This window comes from Athene cunicularia (assembly GCF_003259725.1).
Source record: "Athene cunicularia isolate RWA chromosome 4 unlocalized genomic scaffold, athCun1 chr4_part1, whole genome shotgun sequence".
In the NCBI taxonomy this organism is placed as follows: domain Eukaryota; kingdom Metazoa; phylum Chordata; class Aves; order Strigiformes; family Strigidae; genus Athene; species Athene cunicularia.
In genome coordinates, this window is record NW_020799098.1 from 37607192 (window position 1) to 37613974 (window position 6783).

Here is a 6783-nt window from a genome sequence, read left to right on the forward strand (position 1 = left end):
GGGGGGGAGGAGAGAGTTTCTTGAGGACTACATTGGTTCCACAGAGTTTGAATTGCAAATCTCACATGACCACATTGTAAAACTCACTGTACAAATCTCTGCTTTGTTCAGTCTAAGGATTTGAAGAGCACTTTACAGAAAGTACTTTAATGACCTGAGGGAAGGACTTCTTGGATGCATTCTATGCTTGTTATATGTTTCATGAGATTTATTGTAAATCTGAGTTTTGGAGTTCTTTAAAGATTTTATAATATTCCCATGAAGAGATTTCTGATTTCCTCTACTCCCCAGTTCAGGATATATAAGCTTTACAGCCCATTTCACATTAGAAAGTGTGAAGATATTTCTTTACAGATATTTGGGTTTAGGACAGAAAACAGATGGACAAGTGTGTCTGCGCCAGTTCTGTCTTTCAGAAAAATCTTCAAGGATAACCCTATGTTCAGTAAATTATGGTTATAAAATGAAAGTTACCTGTGTCTCCAATTTTAATTACAGTTACATTTATCTAGTCTTTAGAAATACTTTCTTAAAGTATTTTTAAGATTTGGGGCCCATATTTAAAAACCTTCACCCTCATAGCTGGCATAAAAATGAGGATTAATTTTTTTTCTTATTATTTAACTGTGTTTAACTGTATTTAACTGTGTTTAAACAGCTGTATTTAAATATGTTATTTAACTACCTAACTATTGCTATGCTTTTTACTGAGTATGCAAAAAATTCCTATTCTTTCAGGAAAACTAGGAATACTGTAATTCAGAAGTGAAACAAAAGAGCGTCAGTCCTGTCACCATTCACCTGCTTCAGCTGAACGTGAATCCCCCTCTAAACAATGGAGGGGGAATGGAGAAGGGCAACTTCAGAGCTGGCTGGGATCATCTGTCTCCCATTTCTTGGAAACAGGCTTCAGAATCTGATTAGTGTCAGTAAACACCTTTTAATACATTTCTCAACTATGACATGCCTCTAATTTAATTGCCTAACAGAGATCAGCAGGACTGGCAGGTTCAGAAGTATTCTGATCTCAGGAATCAGGATAAGAAACACCCTAGCACACAGGAGGCAGAGTTAAAATGTGAAGGGAGGTATGACTCTGAGGACAGCATAAGTTATGTGTATGTATCCAACAGTCAAGGGGGCTGAGCAGTCACCTCAGATGAGGGAGACTGAATGCAGTACTGTATGCTAGAAATTAAATATTTTGAGAGACAGAAGAATGAAGACCTGGCTTAGCTGACACTGTATATAGCAAGGCTGTGGGAAGACAGTTTCAATTGTGTTCAATAATTAACACAAAGTAGAAAGGTTTTATCAAGAGAGAAAGGAACCATCCAGCAGTTTGGTTGTTTCAATACTCAAACCTCATTTCTTATCCAGCAGGAGAGGAATTTGAGTTTCTGTCTCATATGCCAGGGCTTTAATATCATTACACATTCAGTTGAAAGGCCATTTCTCTGGTTATAAATAGATATAGATATACATATATAGAATGACAGAAGGAGGTTCATAATCCTAAGGAATAGCAGGCATTTAGTCAACATTGAAACCTCTCCTTTTCATTTCACAGATGCTGAGCTGGTTATTGGGGCTCCCATTCCGAATCTAATCCAGCTTCCCATACACTTTATGCACAACATGTGGCTGCACTTACATCATTTGGAGTCGCCCATTTCAGCAATGGTGCCTCCAGCCCTCAGCAATGTGTGATCAGGTGAAAATGGCAGCCTTTGCAGCCTGAGAGCCTTCATTCTCATTTGTTTGGAAGCCAATCACCTTTTTTCCGTAAAAACTGAAATTTCCTCTAAAAAAACTAATTACCATTTCCCATTCAGTTCTGCTCTAGAGAGAAAAAGCATATTTGCTTATGCATAGCATATTGTGTGCAGAACTCTGTGTTCCATCATGCACACAGTAAGCATAGATGCAGCTATGCATGCATATACATAGTCAAACATATACGTATCAAATAATAGTATTATTTACGTACAGCAAGGTGTATTAACTCATACAGCATAGGAAAACCGGAGCTTTATCTATGAGATTTTTGGTACTAAAGGCACGAAGCCAAATGTACTGTAACATCTTATAATGCAGAGTTCTCCTTTGGATTTTTTTTTTAATTAATGTATTTACTGAACAATAGTTAAAGGAATGCTGCATCCTGTGCAAGGAGAAAAAGACACTGATGTCTCTGGGGAGTGTTTTTCATCGATTATGACAGAGAAGAGGCAGAACATGTATTAGATCATGTTCCTTGTTCTAACAAAGCAGATGTAACTCTGCTATATGTGCTGAGTAGAAAATTAGTATGAGGTAATGCTATCATAAATAATTGCTTAAAGCACCTCAGTATTGTGGAGGTGGAAATTTCAAAAAAGGAGAAAGGCCTGTAAATGTAAAAGCATGGTGAAGGGTAGCTTTTAAAGTAATTGAGGATTTTTCATTGGATGGTAGCTTTCTACAGTACCTTATTTAAAATCCAAGTGTGGAGTACCCTCTAGCTGATATCTGAAGATCAAAGCTGCTATTAGATTTTTTTTAACTGCTGTAAAGGTTCAGCTATTATAAAAGAAATTAAAGGAACTAATGGAACAAATAACATAAAGTAGTCTTCCATCCAACATCGCAGATCAGTATAACTTGTGAAAGGGTGTTTGTTACAAAAGGCCCCAAAGCTTTTAAATGCATTTTTGGTCTAAAAATTGAATTTCAGGTAGCACAGTTGAAAAATCAAACATTGACTTTAATGAGTGCCATTAAAGATTCACCATTGTTATTGTCAGGATTTATTCTCTCTTCTCTCTGGAAACTAAATTTGAAGCTGAAATGCAAAGGAAACAAGCTACTGCACTCTGTTCAAGAATTCTTTGATCACAGAGGCAAACACAAAATGGCTTATTAATGATTGCAGGTCAGTGCTCTGCCTGACCTCAGGGAGAGCAGCGTTTTTAGAATAAGCCACAATTACATTATATAGTTTAACCCTTGAAGGGAAGACAATTTTGGGGTCTGCTACCTACCATAACCTGACAGGAGGCCACAGAAGTCATTCAACGTAGCACTCAAATATAAGGCATTGTAAGATTAGCGTTAGGTATCGTGAAAGGAGGTATAATGGTGGCTGGGTCTACCTTTGAACTGGAGAAAGGTTGGATGGCATTCCATGTTAGGCAATAAATTAATAAATAATTAATGTAGTCTGGCACATTGCTTCTGGAGCTAAAACACCAAGCCACCTGTGAAATGAGAGTATACCTGTTTTCATAAAGTCCTTTGCACTGAAGTAAGGAGAAGTACATGTGATGAGATGTGATTAGTTTTATAGATTTCTCCATTCATTTCAGGGTTTAGCATATAGATTATTTATATCAGCAGCAGTGATTAATTATATCAGCTCATAGAAAATGAGAACTAGAATCACAAATTCTTCATCTGGTTTTGACTGAGGCTAAGATGTATCTTTGTAAACAAAACCACATTTATTTGTAAACAGAATTATTTCATCTTTATTGTTATGTTCACGTTCCTTTCCCAAGAAAATATGGCACTCCCAGAAGATAAACCTTTGAAAATTATACTTGAAAATTATAAAACCTCAAGGTAGTGAAAGGTAGACTAGGACATCATTTGTAGAGCAAAGAATAATCATCCCTCCAAGTGCTTTGATTTTTTTCTTGCCTGTTCTTTCATTTTTAACTTTTCTAACTCTGAAACTTTCTATATGTGGCCTTTATATATATGATGTTCTGAAAAAAGACAGAACTCCCCCAGATTTCACTGCAATTTTAAACAGAACAAAACTTAGACCAAGAAAAAGCTTTAGGAGAAAAAACTTTGAATTATGTTTATTCCCAATTTAACTAACATAAAAACTGAATATCTATTATTTTTCTTCTGCTGCATTAATTTTCTTTAACCAGATTGCAGAGTCAAGTTTCTACAAAGGGGGATGTGTATGAATAACTTTTTTATTGTATTTTATACATATGCTATTACTCTTGGGTTGATATGCAATGTTTCTCTAAACCCTTAAGCAGAACTGTCCAACAAATTAAGGAAATGTGGTAAAATACAGGGAAATGAAACCCTGATTAAGAAGTGATGTAGGAATTTGGAAATGTGTGGAAATTTTGGCGAGGGAAGAGGGCAATTGTTTGTGTTGTCTTTATGTGGTTAAAGAAGGAAGCATTGCTCTGGGAACGGCAGTCAGCAGAGCACTAACCTCACAGGCTGAATGGGCACAAAGACAAATAAGAATCAAACAGTTAGTTCAAACATGAGATATTGATAACGAAATTAGTCAAGGCACTGAGGGAAGAAGAGGTAATGATACTTATTAACTATTTATATGCCACTTCTGGGAATAGATAGTAAATAAGAAGATCAGAATTGCTCATTTAAGAGTATATTTTTGTCTTGAGTAGAACTACAGAAACCTGGAGGATTAATGACTGAAATATCAAAATCAGTGATTATATGCTATTACAAAAGGTAGGATAGGAAAGAAAGAGGCCTTCTTTATCCAAAATGGTTCTTTTCTGGGGGTTTCTAAATCACTGATAGGTTGGATGCCATTAACCTTGAAGCCATATAGATCAATGCTCCACCTTGTGCCTCTTCTGGTTAGATCAGTAGTTGTCATCATTTACTGACTCCCAGATTTAGGCCTCATAGACTAAAAGATTGGCTCTTGATTGTAAATATTAGTGCATATTTATAAAATATGGGTAGAAGTGGAGAAAAACACTGGCATGCAGAAACTTAATGAGATTAATATATTTTGCTTACCAAACTAAATGTAGCAACTAGCTGGTTATCACTTCCACAGGGAAACACAGGATTAAATATATGCGATAGTATAAACTACTACATGTATACTATACAAACCCCCCAAATAATTATGTTCAAATCAGGAGAAAATTTTAAGCAGAAAAATGTGAGTTAGTAAAAATATGTCACTGACAATTTGTCTAAGACAAATTTTAAGAAAAAAAAATTGAATAAAAGTAAAAATTAGCACTGATAATAAAGAAAGGTGATGTCATTGAGTTTTTAAAATAGCTATGAAGTAAAGGATAAGAAAAGGGGAAGTCAGTGGCTAAGTTAATAACAATGAATACACATGTGATGTTAGGAATCATGGAAAATGTATAAGGAATACAGAAGGGAAAATACTGCATGTGGTAAAATCTATCATTAGTCGATTTAAGACTGAAAATAAAGGCTTTTTTTCAAGCAAACTATGGATCAAAAAGGATTCTAGCAAAGATATTGCTCAGCAGCTAGATAAAAATGTTGTTTATTTCAATGATACTGGAGAATAAAAGAATTTTCTATTTGGGAAAGTTACTACATATAATACATATGTATCATATGATGATTATGAAATCCTTATTACCCAAAGGCTAGAAAATAATTTACATTTTAATGTGATCAACAACAGTGTTGTTCATTCATGAACAAAGAATGAAAATAGAATGGGTTTCCATGCTCAGATTGATGATTATGCCAGAGACTCAAGGGTGCTACTGAATTGTCAGTTGTACAGAAATTCTAAAGCAGACTACTGTCTACCAAGGAGTATCTTCAGGAGGAGTAAAGCAGTTATTGTTCCTCTTGCTTCAGTGTGTTTTGACCATGCCTAGAACACTATGGTCTTTTCTTTGTACTTCCAAGACAATGTTGAAAGGCAGATAATGTTCAAACACGAGTCATAACATTTAGTATAAACAGTGGAGCCTGTATCATAAAGGGACAGATTCAAGAAGGAGTATAGTATACGTGTGACTCGGTCCCAGTCTGTAGGAGGGAATATCTGTAATACATCTTCATCTTCTTACATCCACAAAAATGATTGATAATATTTCTGAGAACTGACTTGGTAGGACACGATAAAGATTTTGAGAAAATAAAAATTAGTAGTTTGCATCCTTGTGAAGTTTTAGAAGCCTAGTTTTCCAGTTTTCAGACACAAATATTCCTTAAGTCAAAGGAAGCTGTAGATGCCCAGCATTTTTTAAAATCAGGACAAAGTATATTAGGTTAACATAAAATGCCTAAGTTTAGGATGGCATATGTATCAATTTATCTGATTTATAATGGCAGTAGTAACAGAAGGATTTAGAGTAAATATTTATTTTTGATGTAGTACTGAGGTAGGGGAGATCTAGAACTGTAAGCAAGTTAACTGTTCCTTGCTGCTGAATGCCTCCTGTGTTCAAGGAAACAGAATGTGGTACATCCTTAGGCAGTAATCAGGGTTATATCAGACATACTGTATCACATAATCTGGTTCTACTCCCATCACAAACTACCTGTAGACTTCAATTCCAGGTAATCCTGCAACGTGAGAAACACAGAAAACATGATGAAATGATTTTGGGGAATACTCTGATCTAAGATATAATTGTTTCAGAGTTCAAGGCCTAATTTCTGTTATGTGAACCACTTGGTGTTGACTTCTCTTGGCCTCTTTTAAGAATGAAAAACACATGCAGCATTTCTCATTTCAGCTACACTTCAAATTATCATTACTGACACAGGCTGAAAAAAAGACTCATAATGCTCATTTAATCTAAAGATAGATGAAGCCATGTGAAGCTGGGAGTTCTATTCTAGTAAGGAGGAGCTACAGAACATACCTAGGCATACCTGCCTACCTTCGTTGGTTTGCAGTTTTACTCAGAAGTTCTTTTGTATATCCAGACTCCTGTTTTCTAAGACTTTCTTTCTCTCAGAGACAATTTCAGGTTTAGATTTTTTCCTCAGATGCCAAAATCC